General features: G+C 47.2%; 1 long non-coding RNA gene across 2 annotated transcripts; it reads right to left on the bottom strand.

Annotated features, from left to right (window-relative positions):
* LOC147358560 (uncharacterized) lies at window positions 1-27679 on the bottom strand. Of its 2 annotated transcripts, XR_015142395.1 has the most exons (4): window positions 27527-27665; window positions 7004-7154; window positions 791-916; window positions 1-291 (listed from the first exon to the last, which is right to left on the bottom strand). It is a non-coding gene; the product is annotated as an uncharacterized LOC147358560 (long non-coding RNA). The 2 variants fall into 2 exon arrangements; XR_015142396.1 differs by lacking the exon at window positions 791-916 and having other exon boundaries at window positions 27527-27679.
* Window positions 27680-27794: the final 115 nt, after the last annotated feature.

Here is a 27794-nt window from a genome sequence, read left to right as displayed (position 1 = left end):
TTAGGGAGGACATTCAAATTTTCATATTGTACTCCATCAAACTTACGACACCTTTTTCAACATAATTTTAACGTCTCCGAAATAAGGCCGTTACCAAGTGTGTAGTAACGGGCGGCATCTCAAATCGCAAGCAGCCGGGAGATGGCGGTGATGTAGTGCGTGTGCACGAACTTGGTCACGGTTCCGCATCTTGTCATCCTTGTCCTTAAGCTTTGGGCAGCGTCAGCACCGCAGGTGTTGGTTTAATCTCTGCTGACAATGTCTTCAAAAAGACTTCATGCTGATTTGGCACTGAAATGAAAAGTTATTGTGTTTTTTAAAAAGCAAGGAAACAGAGCAGATTGATACACAATAAAAATCTGTGTCTAAATAAGACTTAAAAGAGCTCTTTCGATATGCACGAAATGGAAATTCTAAGTGATAAGAAAGCTTTATGCCATGATTTTGTATTCCTTAGAAATCCATTAGTAATGGTGTGGGTTATAATTGATGGGTGCTTTGGCTCAGATGGTAAAGAACCTGCCTGCAATGAAGAAGACCTGGGTTTGATCCCTAGGTCAGGAAGAACCCCTGGAGTAGAAAATGGCAACCCACTCCAGTATTCTGGCCTGGAGAATTCCATGGACAGAGGAGCCTGGCGGGCTACAGTCCACGGAGTCGCAAAGAGTCGGACGCAGCTGAGTGAATAACGCTTAGATTTGGTGAAATTGTCAGTACGTCACTAATCAGTGTTTTCAACCAAGGAAGGCATCCAGTGTAAATAGCTGGTGATAATAATATAGCAGCTTACCCTTGCCAAGAGCCAAACATGTGCCACGAAGCTCCGTGCTTTCCTCACATCATCTCCTTTAATCTTCATAACAACACGGTGAAGTGGCTACTATTATACATGATCGCAAGTCATCCTAAGTGCTGTCTGGGAAAGAAGCAGGATGCTCAGAGGTGGGGACATAATTCAGATTGGGTGGGGGTGGACAGCGGGGCCTCCCTGAGGAAACAGAGACTTGAAACACAGCACTAGGCAGCAGGTACTGAGTGTTTACCCGGCAGCAGGTATGATGCAAGTCTATTGTTTTGACACTTCCCTGGTGGGCCTGTGGTTAAGACTCTGTGCTCGCCCTGCAGGGGAGCCGGGTTCAACTCCTGCTCGAGGAATTAGATCCCACAGGCGGCAACTCAGAGTTCACATGTCGCAGCGAGAGATCCCGAGTGCCGCAAATGGAGAACTGGTACAGCCAAATAAATAAAAATAAATTAAAAAGAGAGTTTATTGGGTTAACTCCCTCAGTTCTCACAAAAGGCCAGAGAGTGTTACTTTCAGCTCCATTTCACAGATGAGGAAATCAAGGCAGGGATAGAGAAGTGAAGCGATTTGCTCGTAACTGCAGCTGTTGTTGCTTCAGTCTTTGTGACCCCATGGACTATAACCCACCACACTCCTGTGTCCATAGGATCTCCCAGGCGAGAACACAGAAGTGGGTTGCCATGCCCTCCTCCAGGGGATCTTCCCCATCCAGGGATCGAACCCACGTCTCTTATGTCTCCTGCATTGGCAGGCAGATTCTAAACCTGGGATTTGAACCCCCAGAGCAGTGTGGCTCCAGAGCCCCTGCATCTTACCACTTTCTTATCCTTTCTAGTGATTGAAACAAAGGAGTCATCTCCATTTTACCAAGAAGAGTGGCAGTAAGTGACCTGGTTACATGCACAAGCTTTGGAGCCAGGCTCCCTGAGTTCAAAGCCAGGCTTTACAACTGACTGGCAAGGCATCTGACCTTCCTAAGCCTCAATTTCTTCATTTGTTGTAAAGGTTTAATGAGTTAAGACACATACAGCACTTGGGTCGGAGCCAGAATATAGTCAGCCCTCAAAAAAACATTCCATAGGGATTCCCCTAGTAGTCCAGTGGCTGAGACTCCCAAGGCGGGGGCCCGGGTTCGATCCCTGGTCAGGGAACTAGATCCTGCATGCCGCAACAAAAGATCTCACGTGCCACAACTAAGAACAGCACAGACAATTTTTTAAATTACTTATTATCTTCATAAAATGCTCCCAATAACTCAGAGAACACTGAGCTTCAGAGGTTTAGCAATTTGTCAAAATCCACCCTTTTCAAGAAAGGAATCAGGATTCCAACCCAAGTTTCTTCACTCAGAAGCCCTTGCTCTCTGCGTTACCCCATGGACATGCCTAGCAAGAGTGAGTCAGCGATTCAGACCTTTATCCTGAAGGTTTCCAGGAAAGGAGGTTCCCACTCCCAGCGTGACGCTTTGTGTTAGTATCTCAGATCCCTCTCAATAGTAAGGCTCTCTTGCCAATCTGGATTTCGTCTGTTTCATTTTAAGGTCGTTTCCGTTTTGAGAAGGAGAGAAGGTGGAGACTCACCAGCTGGTTTCTTTCTTTTGCAGCTTTCATACAGGGTACCTCACATTTCCTCATCCACGGAGAGAAAGCAGGGAAGGTTTTAGACTCTGGCACGAAATAGGTGCTCAAAAGAAAAACGTGTTGTGTGGAGAACAGATGGGTGGTGTCAGAGGTGGGGGGTGGGCGTGGGAGTCGGGGGCAGGGTGGGCAAAAATGGGGAAAGAAGACCAAAAGGCACAAACTTCCACTCTGAAAATAAATGTCACAGCAGGTAACGTGCAGCGTGTTGACTGCAGTTAATAATACTGTCGTAGGGACTTCCACGGGCTTCCCAGGTGCCTCTAGTGGTGAAGAACCCATCTGCCAGTGCAGGAGACATAAGAGACTCGGGTTCGATCCCTGGGTCAGGAAGATCCCCTGGAGGAGGGCATGGCAGTCCACTCCAGTATCCCTGCCTAGAGAAGCTCATGGACAGAGGAACCCAGTGGGCTACAGTCCACAGGGTCTCAAGAGTCAGACATGAAGGGACTTAGCACAGCACAGGGAATTCCCTGGTCGTCCAGAGATTAGGACTCAGCGCTGTCACTGCTGAGGTTCAATCCCTGATTGAGGAACTAAGACCTCACAAGCCAAATGAGGTGTAGCAAAATATATGTGTGTATGCTGCTAAGTCACTTCAGTCGTGTCCGACTCTGTGTGACCCCACAGATGGCAGCCCACCAGGCTCCCCTGTCCCTGGGATTCTCCAGGCAAGAACACTGGAGTGGGTTGCCATTTCCTTCTCCAATGCATGAAAGTGAAAAATGAAAGGGAAGTCGCTCAGTTGTGTCCGAACCTCAGCGACCCCATTGACTGCAGCCTACCAGGCTCCTCCATCCGTGGGATTTTCCAGGCAAGAGTACTGGAGTGGGTTGCCATTTCCTTCTCCAATGCATGAAAGTGAAAAGTGAAAGTAAAGTCGCTCAGTCATGCCCGACTCCCAGCAACCCCATGGACTGCAGCCTACCAGGCTCCTCCGTCCATGCGATCTTCCAGGCAAGAGCACTGGAGTGGGTGCCATTGCCTTCTCCATATGCGTGTATATATATACACTAATGTGTTTTCTGAATAACAAATGAGTGAGACAAGAGACGCACATTCTCAAAGGTCCCTCCCGGATCACACAGACCCCGTGCACCCCACCCAGACCACTTTTCTCTCACACCCATTTCTTAACTCCAGTGTTTCTCAAACAAAGGCATTACAAAATAGTGCATTCTGGGCACACTGTGGAGCTCAGAATGGTATGTGGTGACACCCTGGGTTTCCCCATTCTTCATTCCTTTGGGCCAGTTTTGACCAAGAGGGTAGAGATAGAGGTGTGTGTGTGTGTGTGTGTGTGTGTGTGTGATGGGGAGGGGTGCTCAGGTTGAGGGTGGGCAGGAGAATGACATGTGACTGGAGCCCTTATTCACATCCTAACAGCCCATCGAGGTCGCAGGTGTTGCAGAAAGAGGAAGGTTGGGAGACCTGTTAAATATGTGCTATCAAGATGGAAGACCTGGGCCTTTGGTTACAAATAATAGAAACCCATCTCAACACACATAAGAAACAAAGAAGGGCATGTATTGTTCACATAACTTGGAATTCCAGGAGTGGTGCTGGTTTCAGGTGTGAATCAAGACATTCAAAAAAAGAGACTTTGACTTTTCTTCCTCTTCCTTGCCGCTCTGTTGCTCTTCTCTGTATGTTTGAGGCGCACTCACCTCGGAAGGCAGGCTTTCTCCAGACGATGGCTGCTGTCAACCCTCACCTGACATGCTCCCCCAGCTTGCAGGGCTCTCCAGCCATCATGACTGTATTTACGTTGAGGGCAGTGGGAAAGGCTGCCCCCAGGAGCCCTGGGGCAGGGCCTGTTTCCCTTTGTCAAAAAACCAGAAACTTTCTCAGAAGCCTCGGAGCAGACTTCCCTGCAGGTCTTATTGTCAATAGCTGTGTCACATGGATACCCTAGCTGCAAGGGAGTCTGGGAAAGTGGGAAATGGTGCTGTCTTTGGTTTAGACCCATGGTCTAAACCATGGGGCTGACCACGTGGTCACCCAGAAGAAAACTGGGGTTTCTTAAGCCAGGCAGGAAGGAGACTAGACTGGGTAGGTAACCCAATGATGTCCACTGCAAGGAGGTGTTGTGCTACTGCTGCTAAGTCGAGTCAGTCGTGTCCGACTCTGTGCGACCCCATAGATGGCAGCCCACCAGGCTCCCCTGTCCCTGGGATTCTCCAGGCAAGAACACTGGAGCGGGTTGCCATTTCCTTCTGCAATGCATGAAAGTGAAAAGTGACAGTGAAGTTGCTCAGTCGTGTCTGACTCTTAGCGGCCACATGGACTGCAGCCTGCCAGACTCCTCCGTCCATGGGATTCTCCAGGCAAGAGTACTGGAGTGGGGTGCCATTGCCTTCTCCAAGGTGTTGTGAGCCAACCTGAATAGATCTCATAAGATGCACAGAGAGGAGAAGTTTAGCAAAAAGCGGTGGAAATGCTAGCTAAACAGAAACAACTTCAGTGTACATCAGAATTGGGGAGGAAGGAGATGAAGGCCATGAGAAGAGGTGAATCAGGGGAGGTGGGCATGGCCAGAGTGGAGAGGATCAGCCAGCTGTGGACAGCACAGCACATTCCTGGAACACACAATTCTTTTTTTTTTTTTTTTAAGATAATGCAACACCTTTTTTCTTTAAAAAAATTTTTTTTACCTATTTATTTTTGGCTCTGCTGGGTCTTCTTTGTTACATGGGCTTTTCTCTAGTTGCTGCAAATGGGGGTTACTCTCTCGTCACAGTACACAGGCTTCTCATTGCAGTGGCCCTGGGACACGTGGGCTTCAGCACCTGTGGCGGGTGGGCTCAGTAGTTGCGGTTCCTGGGCTCTGGAGCACAGGATGAGTAGTTGTGGTACACGGGCTTAGGTGCTCTGCAGCATGTGGAATCCTCCCCGACCAGAGATGGGACCTGCGTCTCCTGCTTTGGCAATTTGGATTCTTTATCACTGAGCCATCGGGGAAGCCCTACAATTCTTACCTAAGGAGATTCTGTAGAAGTTCAGCAGATACAGAGAATGCTTGGTGAACAAGGAGCCAGGGAGGGATGTCACCCCACAGGCAGTCTGAGTTCTTCCCACTGTGTTCAGTCTCCATTATCTGAGCTCCAAGGTCACCCTAAACTAAAGCAACAAGGATGCAACACCTCTGGGGCACCAAGGAGAAACGCCGTGGAAAATCTTCGGTGGTTCCCTGCCACCACGATCTCAAGCCCCTGGTCCCACTGGTCCTCTCCAGCTTCATCTGTCACTGTCCTCCTCTGTCCTTTGGTTTTGGCTGTGCCACGTAGCATGTGGGGTCTTTAGTTCCCCAACCAGGGACTGAACCCATGCCCCTTGTAGTGGAAACACAGAGTCTTAACCTGTGGCTCTCTGGGGAACCAAGCCCCTGCCTGTACTTTCCTGACGCCAGGATTCCATTCCCACTGTCCTCCTGGACCTTTCTTGGGTAAGGCCTCGCTGAGGCTCTTTTCTATAAAACAGGAAGCACCTCCCTTGCTAGGTGGTGAGGGAACTATGAAGATGAGATAAACTATGGTAAGCGTTTCAAACCTACCAGTGCTCAGTCCGTGCTAGCTACTATTATTTGTCAGTCCCTGTTTTGAAATCTTGACAAACTTGATATACACCTTATAGTACTTATGGGTTCCTTCCTTGCCGTCTGCCTGCATGAATATGTCAAGAGGGTGAGCCTCGAGAGGCCCAGGGCAGTGTGGGTGGCTGCCCTCTGCATCTGGCTATCTGTAGCGGTGGGGCAAGCACACAGCTGTTCTTGAAGATGACAGCCAGCCGGTCTGACGAGAGGCAGAACGCGTCCATCCGGGACGTGCTGGAGGGTGCTGGGCTGGGCTGGGCCGAGGGTCAACCTCCAGGGCCCATCCCTCTCGCTGGCCACGGGGCCACACCGGCAAATGGAGCCCACGAGTCTGCAGCAGAGCTCTTAGGAAAGTCAGACGAATTTGCCCACTGACAATGTGTGGTTCAGGCGGGCTGCCAGGAAGGTCTCCCCGGGAAGGCAGGAACCGACCAGTGTGAGGAGGGGAGGCCTGAGTGCCCCTCGCCTCCCTTCACAGCCCATCGGCAGTGACTCAGCAGGAAGCCAGCCAAGGCCCGAGTCACTCGCTCCCCTCCCACCACACCCAGGGTTTTCCTCCAGGGCTGGGAAGGCTGCTTATAGCTGGAGGTGTAAATCCTCCATACCTGGGTCTAATTTCTTCAGCTTAGCATTTACAGGCACAAGATCTCGAGTTAGGCCGCTTGGGTTAGAAGCCTGGTTCTACCTCTTATGAACCCACAGGAGCTTTCTTAGGCTCTCCCGCCACAGTCTGCCCATCTGCAAGTGGGAACAATGACAGCACCTCCCTCACGGAAGAGAAGTGACTCAGAGCCGGGCATGGTGTGCCCACGGGGCGCCTCTAACCCTCCGCCCTTGCTTTTTCCTGCCTAGGTCTTCGCTCCAAAGGCAGCTCCCACACTAAATCAAGATCTTCACTAAATATTCATTTTCTCAGTGCAGCCCACAACGGCCACCCCATCTAAGCCCTCCTCTTCCAATACTTCTTACCTTCTTTCCCAACTTTTCTCCATGGTGCTTATCGCCATCTAATACAATGATGTATCTTCTCTATTGTCTGTCTCCCTCCACCCACACTGGGATTCAAGTTCCATTTTTGTCTGTTTTCTTCGCTGCTGTATTCCCGAGACCTAGAAAAGTGCTAACACAGAGCAGCTCTCAATAAACATGTGGAACGAGTGGAAATAAATGCCAAATTATTCACTATTATTTATCACCAACTATCATTGTCATCAATGAAGATCACCAGTAAAGACTGGCATTATTCTCATTCCGATGAGAATGAGAGAAAAGCTCAAAGTTTAAAACTATACTAAATTCTGCAAATCTGCCTTTGGTTTCTTTCTACTTGAATTAATAGATTCTCAGAACTTAGAGACATCCACTGTTCGGGTGGAAAATTCTGTTAGCCACAGGGCTGGGCAGATAGCCGGTCATGTAAATACATAAATCTGATGTGGCCAATAAGGAGTGGTGAGAACCCCGGAAGCTGGGAATGGGATCCTCACCTAAAGGCATTTAAATTCAAATTTTAAAATAGCCTCTACTAACCAAACACAAAGATCCCCTGGAGAAGGAAATGGCAATCCACTCCAGTAGTTTTGCCTGCGAAATCCCATGGACAGAGGAGCCTGGCAAGGCTACAGTTCACGGGGTCACGAAGAGTCAGACACGACTGAGCAACTAACAACCAAACACATGTCTAAACTGCATTTCCCTGATTCCAGACTCTAACTGGAAATTTATCTCATCACCCACTAGATCATCCTGATCTCAAACTCTCCAAATATTGACATGACCCAGAGCACCTCCTTCTCCCACCTCCCTGACGTCAAGACTCCAGGTGGGCTGCACAAGTCTAACCGTCAGCTCCGATCTTTTTCTTTTTTAAACTGTATTTATTTATTTCTCTTTGGCTGCACAGGCTCTTCCGTGCTGCATGCAGGCTCTTCTCTGGTTGCTGTGAGTGAGGACTACCCTCTAGTGTGGTGTGCGGGCCTCTCCTCAAGGTGGTTTTTCTTGCTGCCGGCCAGGGGGCCCTAGGGCACTCAGGCTTCAGGAGCGGCAGCTTGGGGGCTCGAGAGTTTGGGCTCCCTAGTTGCAGCGCACAGGCTTAGAGGTTCTGAGGCACATGGGGTGGGATCTTCCCCGACCTGGGAACAGAACTAGCATCCCTTGCATTGGCAGGTGGATCCTTTTTTGTTTTGTTTTTGATCAGAGGATAATGGCTTTACAATGTTGTATTGGTTTCTGCCATCAACCATCAACGTGAATCAGCCACAGGTGTACATGTGTCCCCTCCCTCTGGACGCTCCCTCCCACCTCCCATCCCTTCCCACCCCTCTCGGTTGTCACAGAGCACCGGACTGTTGAGCTCCCTGTATTACACAGCAAGGTCCCCTTAGCCGTCCACTGTACCTACGGACATGTGCACATTATGGAAATGCACACATTTCCGTGCTGCTCTCTCAGTCCCTCCCACCCTCTCCTGCCCCCGCTGTGTCCAGAGGTCTGTCCTTTAGGTCTGAGTCTCTATTTGGCAGGTGGGTTCTTCACCAGCAGACCACCGGGGAAGTCCCCGCCAGTTCCAATCTTAGCTATCCTATTTTGAGCTGCTTTGCTGCCCTTTTAACTCTCCCAGAGTTCAGCTGGGGGCAACTCACCAGTAAATTCCCAAAGCCGAGCAGAGCTTCAGTGAATTAATGAATGACTGGATGACTCAAACCAGTCGCATGGGTCCGAGGCAGCTTCCTCGTCTCCATAATTCAGCCTGCAAAGACCTCCCACGGAGGCACCTAACCTGCCGTTGGGATCTCTCTCTGGGAAGACTTTCCCCCTCACTCCTTCTCCAGGGTAAAGGGTGGTTAAAAAGACACAGATTCACATCGTGAAAGAGAACTCAATACTCTCCACTCCATCTGTGTAGAGACTGGGGCGACCCCACCTTCTCCCTGAGGACAGTGGGCGGGGACTTGCCTCGAATTTGTATAAAGCCCCATCCTGGTGAAATTCCCAGAGAGAGACTCCTCCCAAAGTTCAGGGCATTTACTCCTAGTAACGGAGACGGAGCCTCCCCTCCCCGGCCAGTCCCCCCACCCAACACCCCCCCAACCCTGTGGCATTTTCTTGTTAAAGTGGAAGAAGGAATTAAGCCCCTCTGTACACATACACATTCACATACCCAGTGTAAAACTGGGAAACGGAGCTTAGACAGACTAGAGTTCTGACCTTCACTGGCTATGTGACCTTGACGTTCCCTGAGCCTCTGCCTTCTCGTCTGTGAACCAGGAAGAAAACTCGGATGACCTGACTGGATGCGGGGAAAATGACACGTAAGCCTGCCTCCTCCCCCAAGCTTTAACCCACCCCCCACACTCTGACCAGACGTGAGTGGTCCTTCTCCCAGCTCCCCCCATGTACACTCCAGCCCCCTCCCACATATACACCCCAGCTCCCCAGCCCTGACGCAGACTCATTAACTGTTACAGCCATAGTGTTGGTCGCTCAGTCGTGTCTGACTCTTTGTGACCCCATGGACTGTAGCCCACCAGGCTCTTCTATCCGTGGAATTATCCAGGCAGAATACTAGAGTGGGTTGCCATTCTCTTCTCCAGAGGCTCTTCTTGACCCATTGATTGAACCCTGGTCTCCTGCATTACAAGGAGATTCTTTACTGTCTGAGCTACAGGGAAGTCCCCAAAGCTTTGGAGATCCTTGGCATGGGGGATAACCTGGGTAGAGCTACAAGAACTATTTATTTTGGAGGAAGAACAGGTCAGGCTTGGTGTCTGAAGTAAGAGCAGCAGCAGTCGTGCAGGCGTTCAGCCTTTGAGGCCCCGTGTCCCAGGCAAGAATACCGGAGTGGGTTGCCATTCCCTTCTCTAGGGGGTTTTCCTGACCCCGGGGTTGAACCTGGGTCTCCTGCATTGCAGGCAGACTCTTTACCATCTGAGCCACCCGGGAAACTGTTAGCTATTAACTATTACTGTTATTTAGGCTCAACCCGTGAATGAGAATGTGGAACCGAGACAACCAGCCCACAGTCAGCTGGCAGTGCCCGCCACCACCCTGCCTCTCAAAGCAAAGCACTTTGAAGAGCAGGTCCAATGTGACAGGTGCCAGTCTATGCATCATAAGAGAAAGCAAGGCTATCTTTGAGCATCAGCCCACCAGCTCCCTGCTACTCCCGGTTACTGGCCCCAGACCTCCACCCAGCCCGCCCATTCCTCTGTAGGCATCATTTCAGTAGAAGTCTTAAAGGATCACCGCTCTCCAGTCCTGACAGCTCTTCCTCTCTCTCTGTCATTGACACTACACCGTTTCGCCTCTAAGGCCTTAAGGGGCACGGAGAGAATTGAAAACATGTAGAAGTCCCAAGGCTGCCTTAGTCTATGAGCTTTGCCACTAAGCTGCCTTGTAAACCTCAGAGAAGTAACTTCTTTTCTCTAAACTGTTGGTTTCTGATCTGCAAAGACAGGAAACCAACATCCATTCATGGCTACCAGGTGCTTAGGCGCACGTTCGTATTGTTAACTTGTTTGATCTGCAAAATGAAGGGGTTGGGCTATATCATTTCTGAATTGCTTCTGGGAAAGGTTTCAGAAGTTGCTTTCAAAACCACTGCAGCCCTCAGTCCAGGGAAGGGGCTGTGACCTCGCAGAGAGAGCACGGGGCACACACCCAGGCTGGCCTGTGTTTAAACCTCTGGCCTGTCCTTTCTCAGCTATGCCGACACTCAGCAAGTATCGAACCTCAGTTTCCTCATCTACAAAATGGGAATGATAACGTTCCCTCCTAGGGCTGCCTGGAGGAGCGGGTGGGAGCCAAGCACTGCACTTCAGACACAACGGGGTTGCAAAGAGTCAGGCGCTGCTGAGCACACACAGCGCTGCAGTGTGGGCTCCTGCCTGCTTGCGGAACTACCTAAAGATTTGAGGATGTCTTCATGCAAATCATTTCTGCTAACCCCCGAAGGTTTCTGCTTGGGTTTGGTTTGTGAGAAGGAAGCAGAAAGTTGCATCTGATGGTCTAAAAGAATGCTGATGACAAAGGTTTCATTTCTGCAGCCCGTGCCCCGGGCCAGTGTCAGAGGGCCATTGCCACAGACCTGAGCAAAGTCAGCCTTTCCCTGGAGACTCTGCTGCCCAAGAACAAATATACTTCTTTCCACAAAAAAATTTTTATTTCAATTTTAAAAGTCCCCCCCCCCCCGCACTGTGCTGGGTGCAGTCCGGGATCTGGGTCACTTTCTCTGAGGGACCCTCTTTGACCCCCTCCTCTGTGTGTAATTCTAGCCCCTCTTCCCACCTCTGGCCACTTGCCGTTGCCCCTTCTGCTCTGCTCTTCTCCACAGCATTGATCACCACACAGCAAGCACACCCACACTGGCAGTTGCCTGGAACGTAGGCACTGTGGGGATTAGGGCTTGCAAGCGTTGTGTTCACTGCAGGGTCTCCACTGCTGAGAACAGACCCTGCACTAGCTGGCACTAAGCAAGATGTGCTGGGAGAAAGAATCTGAACCTGAGTTAAAGTCAAGCTGGCAGTCATGGCCAGATAATAATAACACCCACTCCAGTGTTCTTGCCTAGAAAATCCCATGGACAGAAGAGCCTGGTGGGCTATAGTCCCTAGGGTCGCAAAGAGTCAGACATGACCGAAGTGACTTAGCAAAACTAAAATATCACATGAGCCCCTCACTTCACAATTTGCAAAGCCCTCGCACAGGATCCGTTTCATCCTGTTCATCTGATCTGCATATTCTAGGTGAGGGACCTTGGCATAGACATGACGGGTCTCTGGAAGACAAAGCAAGCTCTCCTGGTCTCCTGGCCTTGAACGAGTCACTTCCCTTCTCTAAGCTCATTTTTCCTTATAGGTGAAAATGACAAGATGTGAACTGGGTCCTTTCTGGGGCTCAGACTTTTAAATTCTTAAATCCTATGACCTGACTGTTAACCTTTTAAATGATGCTATCCATAATTGCAGAATCAGAAGAAATTGATGTGTCTGTCCATCTGATTCCATTTCCAGTCTTCTTCCAGACCTCACACCACTGGGGGATGCTCCAGGTGGGTCTTCTGAGACAAACAAAAGCACACAGTAAATTCTATACAATGAGTCCTGGTAATTATTTGTGTTATATGGTCAAGGCAATTCGTTTAGTTTAAAAAAAAAAAAAAAAAAGACCGTAATTGGCTGGGTTTGCACTAGTCTCCTAACTCAGTCATCTCCAGGCTCTCCTCTCCAACCACCTTACATGGATTGCAGCCCGCCAGGCTCCTCTGTCCCTGGAATTTTCTGGGCAAGAATACTGGGTTGCCATTTCCTCCTCCAAGGGATCTTCGCAATCCAGGGATTGAACCCGTGTCTCCTACGTCTGCTGCACTGCAGGGCCCCCAGGGTAGACCATCTTACATGCTGCTTGTAGACTACATGAGTAAACCCTGCTTTTAGGAAATCAAAACCCTTCAGTGCCTCCCCGCTACTCACAGCACACGCATAGAAGGGTCAGTCTACCACTCAAGACGCTCCTCAATCTCATCCTGACCCTTTCAAACAGACCTCTCCACCCCACCCTGCTTCACTGCACAAGAATTCTCTGCTTCAACCAATTCAACTCATTCATTCATTCAATAGCTATGTTTTACATTCCTACATGTGTCTGGTACTCACTACTCTAGGTGCTGCTGTGCTGAACAAGAATACATTGTAGAAAGACGGGGAAAGGGGACAAGAGACAAGTAAACAAGTTAACAAGAGTATTTCAGATAAGGATATTGTTCCTGATGCTTTGATAATAATAGCGCCAACAAGGCAGGATGCAGTGATAGGCGGTGGGACCCCCTTCCATCCTGTCATCAGGAAGGGCTCCCTGTGGGGCCACATTTAGGGAAGGCTTGAGGGACACGGAAAACAGACTGGCTCCAAATAGGAAAAGGAGTTCGTCAAGGCTGTATATTGTCACCCTGCTTATTTAACTTCTATGCAGAGTACATCACGAGAAACTCTGGGCTGGAAGAAGCACAAGCTGGAATCAGGATTGCCAGGAGAAATATCAATAACCTCAGATATGCAGATGACACCACCCTTATGGCAGAAAGTGAAGAGGAACTCAAAAGCCTCTTGATGAAAGTGAAAGAGGAGAGTGAAAAAGTTGGCTTAAAGCTCAACATTCAGAAAACAAAGATCATGGCATCTGGTCTCATCACTTCATGGGACATAGATGGGGAAACAGTGTCAGACTTCATTTTGAGGGGCTCCAAAATCACTGCAGATGGTGACTGCAGCCATGAAATTAAAAGACGCTTACTCCTTGGAAGGAAAGTTATGACCAACCTAGGTAGCATATTGAAAAGCAGAGATATTACTTTAACAACAAAGATCTGTCTAGTCAAGGCTATGGTTTTTCCAGTGGTCATGTATGGATGTGAGAGTTGGACTGTGAAGAAAGCTGAGCGCAGAATTGATGCTTTTGAACTGTGGTGTTGGAGAAGACTCTTGAGAGTCCCTTGGACTGCAAGGAGATCCAACCAGTCCATCCTAAAGGAGATCAGTCCTGGGTGTTCATTGGAAGGACTGATGTTGAAGCTGAAACTCCAATACTTTGGCCACCTGATGTGAAGAGTTGACTCATTGGAAAACACCCTGATGCTGGGTGGGATTGGGGGCAGGAGGAGAAGGGGACGACAGAGGATGAGATGGCTGGATGGCATCACCGACTCAATGGACACGAGTTTGGGTGAACTCTAGGAGTTGGTGATGGACAGGGAGGCCTGGCGTGCTTCGATTCATGGGGTTGCAAAGAGTCGGACACTGAGTGACTGAACTGAACTGAACTGGACTGAGGGAGAAGAAAAGGACAGCCACGTGGAGACCTGTGAAGACTGTTCCAGGCAAAAGTGAGAACAAGTGCAAAGGCCCTATGGGTGGCAACAAACTTTACGTGTGCTCAGAGTGGAACAAAGGCCAGTATGGCTAAAGTAACGTGAGGCCAGGAGGAGGTTAGCAGGAGATGAGGTCAGAGAGGGAGGCAGGGGCCCTTTCAAGTAGAGCCTGGTGAGACCTTTGGATTTTATTCTGAGTGCATGGGAAGCTGCTAGAAGATGTCCATAGGAGAGTGACGTGATTGCTGCATGACTGGCTGTAGTGTGGCGTGTGAGTTGTGGATAGTACAAGAGAAGAAGCAAGCGGACCAGCTCAGAGGCTTTTGAAAAGTCAAGGTGAGGGGTGATGGAGCCTGAGCCAGGGCAAGCCAGTGCAGATGGAGCGAAGTTGCGGGACCACAGATGTTTCTGGATGTAGAACTAACACCATCCATCTAAACCCATCTAATGACAGATTCATTAGAGGGGACATTGGACTCTCCAGGTGGCACTAGTGGTAAAGAACCTGCCTGCCAATGCAGGAGACATAAGAGATGAGGATTGGTTCGATCCCTGGGTCGGAAGATCCTCTGGAGGAGGGCATGGCAACCCACTCCATTATTCTTGCCTGGAGAATCCACATGGACAGAGGAGCCCGAAGGGCTACAGTCCACGGGGTCACAAAGAGTCCGACACCACTGAAACGACTTAGTGTGCAGGGTAGCAGAGACAGGAGGAGCCAACATATTAGACTCACACCTTCCCGGCAAGACTGTGTGCATCCCCTTCATTTTCTCTCCGCCACCACTCTCTGCTTTCTCTTCACCATCTCTAAAACCACTCATTCCCACATGCCACTGACGCTCCACTATTTCAATGGCACCTTCCTTTTCTGCTTTCTTTTTTTTTTTTTTTAATTTTAAAATTTCTTTACTTTTTTGCCTTTTCTGCTTTCTTCAGTCCTAGGACTCTTTCCTCACTAGATCTCTGGTTCCGTGTGTGTGTGTGTGTGTACCTGTCAGTAGAAGCTGAGATCAATTCCTCTTCTGATGGCTGTGTTCTCCTTCCCCTATGAGTTCTCCTACCCCTTCAAGGGTAGGGTGGGTACACCAGCAAAACTGGAGCACAGAATATGCCACGTTAGCTACAAGCACAGCCCTTCAGTGGCGCCATCCGTCAGGGAAGTTACTGACTTCTCTGAGCCTCAGCTACATAGCTGGAGGGAAAAAAGAAAGAGATGGGGTGGAGGTGTGGCTGAATAAATAGTGCGTGTGAAGTGCTCACTAGCTACCACGCCTGGCAGAGAGTAAGCCTTCCATAAATCATAGCTGTGGCTATTATTTGCAAGGCACTTGTGCTACTGGTGGCTATGACTTTGGGCAAGTTTCTTCCCCTCTTTGAGTCTCAGTTTATGCATCTGTAAAATGGGATGCAGATAGATTTAGCTCTAAGATTCTCGGTGCCTCTATTTGGAAACACTTGAGAATCCACTTGAAGTAATGTCCAAAACCCATGGTATGTGATTTATTCTTCATAATGTTGCACCGCCCTCTATTGGAGGTACTCTGCCAGCATACTTGCTGGAACCTGAAATCAGCAGATGCTTAAACAGAAGCCCAGAACTCCTTCGCTTCGCCTTTATTCTGACAACTGCCTCTTCTTAAGGAAGATCTCTTTCCCTATAGCTGTGGATTATTTTTAAAACAACAAAAAATGGTTTCTTTGCATTTTTAAATTCTGTCCCTACTCTCTTCCATTTTTAGGACTTTGTAAAAGTTTTAGGGTTTAAACAAAACGTATCTATTTTAAGGTAATACCAGAGTTACAAAAAAGTTGGAAGGATAACACAAGAAATACACTATGTCTTCACCCAGATTCCCCAGATATTTACAACTGATCACATTGGTCTTATTATTTTCTCTCTCTTTGCACACGCACACACATGTACACACACACATATATGTAATACATACATATTATTTCTGAATCATTTGAGCTTAAACTACAGACAAGATAAGCCCTTTTATCCCTAAATACTTTATTGATGATCATGTGATAGTATAAAATCTTCAGACTTTGTTCAGATTTCTCATTATCTCAACAGTATCCTTGCTAAGTCGCTTCAGTCGTGTCCGACTCTGTGCAATCCCATAGACAGCAGCCCACCAGGCTCCCCTGTCCCTGGGATTCTCCAGGCAAGAACACTGGAGTGGCTTGCCATTTCCTTCTCCAATGCAGGAAAGTGAAAAGTGAAAGTGAAGTCGCTCAGTTGTGTCCGACTCTTCGAGACCCCATGGACTGCAGCCTACCAGGCTCCTCCATCCATGGGATTTTCCAGGCAAGAGTACTGGAGTGGGGTGCCATTGCCTTCTCCACAACAGTTTTCTTAGAGCAGAACAAAACCTTGCATCCCATTTTACCTTTGGTTGTGCTGTCTATAGTTTTATTTACTCCGGAATAGTTTCAAAATTTTTCTTCCTCTCTCAAGACATTGACATTTTTGAAGACCACAGGCTGGGTATTTTGTAGAACATTCCTCTATCTGGTTCTGTCAAATGTTTCCTAACAATTAAATTCAGGTTATGCATTTTTGGCAATAACATCACGAAAGTTTGGGGTAGTTTTGAGTTTTAAAAATAAAAAATCAATACGTTTAGGAAGGATATGCAATAATGATATATTAGAAATTATTATAATCGTGTATTTATTTGTTTATCTGCATAAACAATCACTTGAGCTCTTTTGAAAAGTACCAAGCCCCACCCCTAAACATGTTTATTATATTGGGGTATTGCTTGCATACTATACTATAGAAGTTTCTAGAAAACTCTCCAGGTGCTTCTAATGGGGAATCAGGATTGAGTCATTGATTTCTACTCTGCTAACTCAAAAAAGAATATTAGACAAATTACAGAGATCCGTATAAATACTATAAGATAAGATAGATTGAAAGAAAGGAAGGACTCTCAACAGGAGAAGGATCTACAGGAAGTCTCATGGGCTCACTTTGAATGGCCTATAAATTTCTTCCAACAAACAACATGAAGATAATGAAGTAATGTTACAGACTGAGACCCAAATTTTTTTTTTTTTTGGCCATTGCAAGGCAGGTGGAATCCAGTTCCCCTCTGCAAGGATCAAATGGGCACCCCCTGCCTTGGAAGGGCATAGTCTTAACCACTGTACTACTAGAGGAGTCCTGACTGAGACCCAATTTTTAAATGATATATAGAAGGGTTCCCTGGTGTCCAGTGGTTAAGAATCTGTCTTACAATACAAGGGATACCTGTTCGATCCAAACGCCCTGGAGCCACTGGGTCCATGCGCCACCACTACTGAAGCCCGAATGCCTAGAGCCTGTACTCTGCAACGAGAAGCCACCACAATGAGAAGCCCACACACCGCAGTGAAGAGCGGCCCCCACTCACCACACTAGAGAAAGTGCACAGCAACAAAGACCCACCACAGCCAAAACTACATTAATTAAAAAATCTTTTTTAAAAATTATATATACAAGATAAAACTACACTTATGTCTAGAAAAAGAAATTGGAGAAATAGACTAAAAAAATGTGTCAGTGGTTGCGTTTGGTGACGTTATGGGTGATCTTAATTTTTCCCACACTTTTCTTTATTTTCAATATTTCGTAAATAAGCTGAGGTACTTTTAGTAGTTAAATTGTTTGTTTTCAAAATATCAATATATAATCATTAAAATAATTTTCATTTGCATAAGCACTTAATTTCCAAAGCTCACATTATTTCATAGTAGTAATATGCAATAAGCAAATGACAATAATGATTTATTGAATGCTTACTATGTGTCAAGTACTATACTATAAGCTTTACATACATTCTCTTTAAATCCTAACAGCTACTCTTTGAGGTCAATACTGTTATGAACTTCATTTTATAAGCTGAAGAACAGACTCAGAAAAGTTAGTTGACTTGCCCAGGCTCAAACAGCTTCTAGGTGTCAGCAAGGATTTTGCTCTAAACCTGTAGCATCTAACCACTGCGTACACTATTGTCTAATTGCTAGGAAAAACATGCACTTATGCAAACTCCACTAAATTTAGTTATTTTGCATGTCATTTGTTAAAGATTGCTTTCCATATCGGATGAATGTTTAATATGAAAAATGCCTTGGTATGCTTTGGTTAGTAGCTTAGAAAATGAGATGAAAACTCTTGCTATTACTTTAGTTAGTAGCTTCCCACCAACATGCAGGCACCGGCTGTTTTCCTAAAAAAGCAAAGTCACAAAATATTGAATAAATTACAATATTGCCAGGCAATATTCAGTCATTTTGTTTACAAGGATTTTAAACATGATGCAACATTTTAAAACATTACTAGAACAGAGTCATTCTTCATTCAAAAGACAAAGTATGTCTTTAATTCTTTTCCCATGTATCAAGACCAAAAATTTTTTACTGAGCTCCGTCTAAAAGGTTTAGTAGTAGAAAAACAAAATTTAAAAGTCTGGTTTGGTTTAATGTAGTTGAGTTTTAATTACTTTTGTTTTTAAGAAAAAGAACTGGAAAAATATGTGAGCTGTCCACTGTGAGTTACAGAACAAGCAGAGGGCTGAGGGTCAGGAGGCCTGGGTTTTGGCCGTCACTTCCCTTCTCTGGGCTTTTATTTCCTTATTTATAAAATGAAGGGACTGGACCAGACAATCTGGAAGGAACGTCCCAGCTCAAAAACTCATGATTTTACAATTGGAGTGTCCTGCCTTGCCCTGTGTCACCTGAATCTAATGAGCAGCGAAAGCAGCAGCCCTCTCCTAGCACCGAGACAGACAACAGAAGAGAAAGGGATCGAGGCGGTTTTCTGTCAACCGCCCATCCACTGAGGCTGCTCTCAGCTCTAGCCCCAGAAAGAAAAGAAAAACAGGAAATGAGACTTCCCTGGCAGTCCAGTGGTTCTGACTCCCCACGTCCACTGCAGAGGGCACAGGTTCTATCCCTGGTCAGGGAACTAAGATCCCACATCCAATACTCCAGGCAGCCAAAAAAAAAAAAAAGCAAAAAAAAACCTAGGAAAGGAAGCAGAATAACTGAATTTTAAGAAAGGTTAGAGGAAGGAGAAAGTGGAGGAGCAGAAAGAAAGTGAAGGGAAAGGATGTCCCTTTTTGTTAAGGATTTTCATATATTTAAACATCCCAATACTTTATAAGCAAATCAAATTTCATATAATATATTCTGGTATTCCAATTCAGATATAGTAAGTTTATATCTGTAAAGAACACTTTAAAAATACTGCATTTACTTAAACAATAGCTAGAAGGCAAAAAAAAGAAAGCACTTCATTTATTTAAAATTCTCCCATTTTCATTAAAAGTTTTTTATTCCCATCACTTCTAGTTTCTAGAGCTGCCCTGTCCAAAATGGGAGCTGCTAGCTCCACAAGGCTATTTAAACATAAATTTAGATGAATTAAAATGAAATAAAATGTAAAAGTTAGCTCTTTAGCCACTGTACTAACCACGTATCAAGTGTTAATAGCCACAGGGGGCTCATAGCTATTGTACTAGTCAGTGCAAACTTGGGACGTTTCCATTACGGAAGAAAGTTCTACTGGACACCACTATGCTTCAGAGTTTGATTAAAGGGAAACAGAGGACTTCCCCTGTGGTCCAGTGGCTAAGATGCCACTCCCAATTCTGTGTTCGATCCCTGGTCAGGGAACTAGATCCCTCATGCCACAACTAAGACCCAAAATATTTAAGTAAATAAATATTTTTAAAAAGAAGGGGAGAATGGAGTTCAGAATATTTGAGGGAAGAACATCCTGTTCAACAACAGGATAAATGAAAATGATGTAAATAGGCAGTTGTTAATAATTACAGTAGTTTCAGACGCGGGATTTAGCAATTTGTAGGCATTCTGTCACTCCTTAAAATTTCCTCATGAGGTGAACACACATATTATCCCCATTTTACACATGGTAAAACTGAGGCGTAAAAAGATTAAATTGCCCAGGTTCACATAGCAACTGAGCGCACCCAGTTTAAACAGCACCAGACTCCTTGCCAAGAGACTCCTCAGGCACAAACACTCTCGAGAGCGGCACAGCCAACAGAAATAGAATGCAAACCACATAAGTGATTTTAAATTTACCAGTAGCCTCCTTAAAAGAAGCAAAAAATAAACAGGTGAAACTAGTTTTAATGATGTATTTTAACTCATTATCCAAATGTTGTCATTTCAGCATGTAATAATTATTTTTTTAATATTTATTCACTTATTTCGCTGCCCTGCGACTCAGATGTGGCACGTGGTTGAAGCATGTGGGATTTAGTTCCCTGACCAGGGATCGCCCCAAGTACCCTGCACTGGGAGTGAAGAGTCTTACCCACTGGACCACCAGGAAGTCCCTCAACATGTACTAATTATTAATGAGATATTTTAAGTTCTCTTTCTATACGAAGACTTGGACATTCAGGGTGTATTTTACACCTACAACACATCTCCGCTTGGACCAGCCACATTGCAAGCGCTCAAGAATCACATGGGCAAGTGGCTATCCCCAGTATGGGGGTCCATGGTGTCAAAGCAAGAACTTGGGCCACTGACCCAAAAGGCTCGCTTACGCAGAAGCAGCCAAGCCTCTTTCTCCTTCCCTCAGCCCCTGCCCTTGGCCAGTTTAGGGTCTGAGATCTCCCTTGGGTGCTGTGCGTTCCTGCCCCTTTCAGGCCTCTTCTCCTTGGAGATATCCACACCCCCCGCCGTAACACCCAGTGACCCACTGGAGACCCAAACTCTCTGCAGTGGGAGTGTCCGGGGTCAGCCTCCTCCTCCATCGAGGGGAGGAGGGGAGGAACGAGGGAGAGCAGACCCTGTCTCCCCCTGCCCTGGGAATGGAATGCACACAGGGGTTCCTCCTCTTCAGGGAGGGGGTCGGCAGGCCCAGCCCAGCGCATGGGGGAGGGGAGGCAGCTACAGGCCCTTTGGCTGGAATCTCTGTTCACGCCTCTTTCCAGGAACAACAGCAACAACAACAAAAAAACCTCTGGAGCAACTTTGGCTTCCCTCTTACAAGTCAGGACAGTCGACCAGTTCCCAGGGTGGAATTAAGTGGACTTCAGCCCCCGCTTCTCATACAGCTCTTCCCCAAAGACTGCCACTCGGTCCTGTTGTATATCCGCTCTTGCTTCAGCTCGTGTCCAGGCTTCCCTATCGCCAGGATGCTGACTGTAATTTTATCACCTTCCCCTCAACCCCACACGCTCATTTCTACCTGCGCCTCTGCACTTACCGTTTTTGTTTGTTTGTTTTTTATGATGATGACTTCCCCTTTGTTTAATCATTCCGGTGAAATTGGACTCAAAATAGAAAACAAGAGAGTGCTGACACGGAAGGGAAATAGGTCCGCTAGAACCACTACAAGTCCAACAATTGCTTCCTTACAGCTTCGAGTAACAACGTGCTGATCACCACCCCTAAGTATCACCGGCTCACCCACTTATGGACGTGACGTCATCTCACAATCCAGGGGCAGCCCTTTCACTCCCGGGATAGCATGAGTGAGTCAGGGTTCTACTAGGGACAAAGCTCTGGGGGAGATGGAAGCGGGTATGGCTGTCAAGGCTTCTGCCCTAAAGGGCCTTGTAGGGAACAAAGATGCCCGCCCTGACCTTAAAGCAGAAACAATAAGGAACCGCCTGCTTGGCCACAGGAGGAAGGGAACAGGAGAGGCGGGAGTGGGAGAGACATACCCATTTGTAAAGCAACCAGCTTTTGCCTGATTGGTCAATGCTGGTACAGTTGGTTCAAAGGTTTTTAATATTATCCTCAAATGGGGCTTCCCCGGTGGCTTAGTGGTGAAGAATCCACCTACCAATGCAGGAAACACAGGTTCAAACCCTGATCTGGGAGGATCCCACGTGCTGCAGAGCAAGTAAGCGCGTGCACCGCAACTGTTTAGCCTTCCCTGGGGGCTCAGATGGTAGAGAATCCACCTGCAATGAGGGAGACCTGGGTTTGATCTCTGGGTTGGGAAGATCCCTTGGAGGAGGGCATGGCAACCCATTCCAGTATTCTTGCTTGGAGAATCCCCGTGGACAGAGGTGCCTGGCAGGCTACAGTCCTTGGGGTCACAAAGAGTTGGACACGACTAGCGACCAAGCAATAGAGCCTGGGAATTGCAACTACTGAGCCCATGCACTACATGCCCAAGTGCCTGAGCTCTGCAACAGGAGAGCAGCCTCGCTCGCCATAACCGGAGAAAAGTCTGCGCAGCAACAAAGACCCAGCGCACCCTAAAATAAATAAAGAATAAAAAAAACATCAACCCTGGATGGAAGGGATATTATCCCAGCATGGTCTATCTTCCTCACTGTGAGAGGCAACCTTCCTCGGAGAGGACAGTTGAAGATTATGTTCTCTGTTGCAAAAAGAGAGAGAGAAGAGAATGCCTCCAGCCTCTCCACCCCAAGAAACGTATTCCTGCTATTTAGGGAACCAGTGGATGGGGAACGTCTGAAAGAGCTCCACATACGACACAGATGCAGTGCTGGGTTTGTTTTTACCTCTTATGGAACGGTCCCCCCAGGCACAGTTCAGATATCCAAGAGCAGTCATGCGTGGGCCCCGTTTCAGTGCTTCTTTGCACATGCTCCATCACACCTCCTGGGTTTGACGTTTTTCCCCACAGCACTGATCACTATCTGAAATTCTCTTATTCATTCATCTGGGTTCCAGTTGATCACTGGCCCACAAGTAGACTGTATCGTCAGAAGAGCAGGATCTGCCAGGGCACTGCAGTAACCCCTGCCCGGGTTTTGCAACAGTACTGGCTGAAGTGGGCACTCAATCAATATTTGTGGAAGTCCACAGAGGGCTGAAGAGTAGTATCCAACAAAGTTACAAAGGCACATGCCTACAAAGGCACCCACAGTGACTGAAAATGAGATCATGAATCTTCTTTTTCTTTTCCGTAAAAGAACCAAGAGAATCTCTGAACCTCAGTGATCAAAGTAATGCATCACACCCTGGTTTATAATAACAAAAGACTGGAGGAACCTAAACGTCTACCTGGTTATAGACATTTAGGTAAACGAGGACCCTCAAATACCTATGAAAGAACAACGACGCTCTTTGTGAACTAATACTGTCTACCTGGTTATAGACATTTAGGTAAACGAGGACCCTCAAATACCTATGAAAGAACAACGACGCTCTTTGTGAACTAATACTGTCTACCTGGTTATAGACATTTAGGTAAACGAGGACCCTCAAATACCTATGAAAGAACAACGACGCTCTTTGTGAACTAATACTGTCTACCTGGTTATAGACATTTAGGTAAACGAGGACGCCTCAAATACCTATGAAAGAACAACGACGCTCTTTGTGAACTAATACTGTCTACCTGGTTATAGACATTTAGGTAAACGAGGACCCTCAAATACCTATGAAAGAACAACGACGCTCTTTGTGAACTAATACTGTCTACCTGGTTATAGACATTTAGGTAAACGAGGACGCCTCAAATACCTATGAAAGAACAACGACGCTCTTTGTGAACTAATACAGAAGGATTTCCTGAACCTAGTTTTGTTTTTTTTTATCATGGTTGATTCACAGTGTTTTGATAGTTCCGGGTGTACAGCAAAGCGACTCAGCTATGTACACATACGCTCCTTTTTGGACCCTATTACAGGATATTGAACGTTATTCCCTGTGCTGTATGGTAGGTCCTCGTTGTTACCCTATTTCACATAGTGTATCTGTTCATCCTATCCCCTTATCTCTGTCCTCTCCTTCCCCTTTAGTAACCTTAAATTTGTTTTCTGTGTCTACGAGTCTATTTCTGTTTTGTAAAAAAGTTCATTTGCATCATTTTTTTTGATTCCACGTATAAGCGCTATCATGATATTTGTCTTTCTCTGACTTCCTTCACTTGGTATGATAATCTCTAGATCCACCCAGAGTGCTGCAAATGGCATTATTTCATTCCTTTTTATGGCTGAACGATACTCCACTGTATATGCGCACCATATCTTCTCTATCCATTCCTCTGTCAGTGAACATTTCGGTTGCTTCCATATACTGGCTATTGCAAGTAGTGCTGCTATGAACACTGGGGTACACTGGGGTACATGTGTCTTTTTAAGTTAGAGTTTTCATATTTCCCTGAATCTAATCTTAAGGAAAAAGCAAAGTACAGGACAGTGTTAAAATACACTATTTAATGGTGGGGAGAAAAAAAAGAGAGAGAGAGGCCATGTATTTGTATTTTCTTCTTTATGCAAATAATATTTCTACCAGGGTACCAAAAAACTAGCTATTAATATAGCAACAACCTACAGGGAGGCAAGGTGGACTACTTGGGAACAGGGAAGAATTTTCCCCATACACCTGTCTGTAACTTTTGAGTTTTGAACCATAAGAATGTATTACCTATTCAAAAATAAAGTCAATCAAACTGATAACAGTATTTATTTAAAATATAGATTGAATCAATTGAGGACTGCAGTTCAGAGTTTCCCTTGGGGGCTTTCAGGAAAGGTAAACCAGTGTGCCTCCCATTTTCATCCACAGGCTCAACCCTGGGCCTGCCCTCACTCTTGCCCTCTCTACCTCTCCCTCCCACTAAAATAAGGCCAAATTCCTGAAGGCTGGACCCCTGGGGGAGCTGTCTCACCGGCTCACTGGAGGTGCATGAAGGACAAGTAAACAGTGGCCTGTGCTGACACAGAACCCCCTGCATGCCAGTGAGTCTGTGCACAGAACGAGAGCGCGTCATCGTGTTCACCTTCCAGGGAGTTTGACAGAAACGAACTTCCTGCTTCCTTAAACTACCAGATAAGAGGAAATAAACTTGGCTCTGCTCTCAGTCAGCCGGCTTAGTTGAAACCATGGCGTCTGGGGGAGATCTGGGGTGAAGAGGTGGCAGCAGCCTCTTGTGGGCCTGGTGTATCCTGGCGACGAAGGGGCAGAGTGCCGTCTGGAGTTAGCGTCACTCTGGAGCTGATGGGAAAAGGGTCTCTTAGAAGCCACAGCATCCAGAAAATCAGGGCCAGCTCAGAGAACCCAAACTATCTCCTGGGCTGCCCCGGAGGCAGCAAGCACCCACGGCCGTTTTCGTGGGTGTGCAACCCACATGTAGGACACCTGCGCTTGGTTCAGTGCTCTGATGCCGCCCTCGGGATTCTTAATAATCGCTTAACAAGCAGCCCACGTTTTCATTTTGTACTGGACCCCACAAATTAATGTCATCAGTTCTGCAGGAAGTGTCAGAAAAGTCCTTGCCATCTCAGGTGTTCTAGTTTGTTGTTTGTTGTAAAATACATAGTGTGTGTTCTTGCGTGTGTGCATGCTCACTCAGTCGTGTCTGACTCTTTGCGACCCCATGGACTGTAGCCTGCCAGACTCCTCTGTCCATGGGATTTCCCAGGCAACAATATTGGAGTGGGTTGCCATTTCCTACTCCAGGGGATCTTTCTGACCCAGGGATCAAACTCCCATTTCTTGAGTCTCCTGCGTTGGCAGGCAGGCGGGTTCTGTGCCACCTGGGAAGTCCGATTTCCTATGAGCATGTTCTCGTTTACCAGTATACCTGGGTTTATCAGATCCTTTCCTGAAAGCCATTTTAGGAGAGCTTGAGGGTCCAGGCACTTGCAACAGTGGACAGGCAGGAGGAGAAGGGCAAGGTCAAGGTCAAGGGACAGGCCACTCCAACAACTTGGGTACAACCAGACATTGCCAGCATTTCTGTCTATTCCTGGCTTCCAGGGGGTGCCAAGAATTACTGGTTCACACCATAACACCTCTGAGGAAAATCTTCTGAAGAAGACAGAAGGGCAAGACCTCTAATGTTTGCACTTGTCCTTTCATTCCAGAAATATTTATTGAGCAAATAGGTGCTAGACATACAATAGCAAGGCACTTGCCCTGACTCATGACCTTACAGTGTATGGAGCTAGGCAATAAGCAACTAAATGAGCACAATCATGGGTATGAATTGCAATAACTGCTACAGGGGAAGCACAGCGCTAAGAGAGAAGAGCGGGTGGGCAGTGAGGAGGGGTAAAGGGGCTGGGACAGAGTCCTTAGAGGAGGCCTCTCTGAAAGTGTGACCCTTCCCAGTGTGGAGGATGGGGCTGGAGAAGCGGGCAGGGGCCACTCCCTGCGGGACTTGATGGACCCCACTGGGGAACTCGGCTTCCACTCCAAATGCGCCCGGTAGTCTTTGAGGGCCAGTAAGAGGGGTAGTAACACCATCAGATTCGCATTCTGGTGAGTTCACTGTAGCTGATACATGTCCCCGTTCACTGGAGTGAAGGGGGGCAGGAGACCCCCATGAGAAAACTAGTTAGGAGGCAAGTTGGTGGTAACAGATGACAGTGTCTCAGATAGGTGTGCTAGTGGTGAGAATGGGGGGCGGGGGAGGGTGGAAAGCAGTGTAAGTAAATATACTTTAAAAGGGGACTAGACAGGATTTGATGATGGATTTGGGGGATGGGAGTGAAGGGTCATGACCAATAGGTATCTTACATGGGAGACCCAGTGGCTGCAAATGACATTTACAGAATCAGGAGAAAACAGATTTAGGGGGTGGGCACTGAGATTAAGAAACTGATTCTGAACATACATTTGAGATGACTGTGAGATATCATAGAGTAGAGATGGCTAACACACTCCCCACTAGACAAGTCAGAGGGAGGCTTCGTGCAAAAGCCCACTCAGAGGGACAGGACGGTCAGAAGAGAAGGGTGGGGCCTGGCTTCCTACTTCCTGTGAGTCACTGGGTCCTGGGCCCCAGATGAGACTCCAGGACAGACTCCCTGCGAAATCTGGAATGACCAGCGGCCTCCTCCGTCTACCCCCACTCCAGCCTCCCAGTTGCCTCAGTTTACGACCTGATGTGGTATTCATGGGCAGAATAACAAGGTTAAGGACAAATGCCCTATAAGGAGTAGGCTTGTGCCTATAGACGGGCTCATGCTCACTGAATGTGGGCACTAACTTTTTCTCAGAGCGCTGGGTCCCAGAAGTGGCCTAGGAGGCAAGAGCCCTGTGTTGGTAAATCCTCCATCTGCATGGCACTCAGGGGCTTACAGAGCACTTTCACATCCACTTTCTCATTCTCTGGACAACATTCGAGACCAGGCAGCGATTATTATTAACATTACTTTATATAAGGAGGTTCAGAGAGGTTAGTCAAATTTTCCTAGGTCACACAGGTAATTGAGGAGTCAGTCTGTCTGATGCCAAAACCAAAACTCTTTCTAGAAAGCTGTGTCATTTCATGGTGGGGACTAATCACATTCAGGGAAAGCTGCCTTCGTTTCTGAGAAACAGAGAGGCAACTGGGAGAACCCCACTGCCTAAGGCACTACCCAGAACCACAGCCTATTAGAGTTGCAAGCGCCCACAGAGCTCCTATCCATCTCCTCATTTTACAGCTGACAGGAAAACAGACTCACAGAGGGAAGGAAGTTCGTGGCAGAACAGGACTAAAACCCCAATCTCTTGCCTAGATCTCTTTCCACTTCACTCAAGGCTTCCTGGGTTTGGCCCTCTTCCATCTACAGAAGAGTCAGTCCTTGTGCTAGGAGAACTCTGGGGGAAAGAAAGTAGGTAAAAGGTTGCTTGGCAACTAGAAAGGTGGGTGGGTGTGGCACCTGCCATCCATTTACCCTTCTTTCTTGTGTCCTCATCCCCAGGCTTCCTCTGGCGGGGGACCACTCCCAACTCCTCTTCAAGGTTCTGCACCTGGACAGAATTCATTTCCAGAGGTGCAGGTTACTTCCTGCTTTAGGAGCAGGCCTGTGAGTCAGGTCTGGCCAATCAGAGCATCCCCTTTCTCTGGCCACAGTGATTGGCTCAGGAATGGGCATGTGACCTAAGCTCAGCCACTCACAATCTCTCCCTCAGGACTGTCAATCTTACCAAGACTGCTTCAGT

This window comes from Bos grunniens, chromosome 15 (assembly GCF_055505025.1).
Source record: "Bos grunniens cultivar Pamir isolate PY7600 chromosome 15, Bosgru_T2T1.0, whole genome shotgun sequence".
NCBI classification, from domain to species: domain Eukaryota; kingdom Metazoa; phylum Chordata; class Mammalia; order Artiodactyla; family Bovidae; genus Bos; species Bos grunniens.
This window is presented reverse-complemented; position numbering and strand designations above follow the sequence as displayed.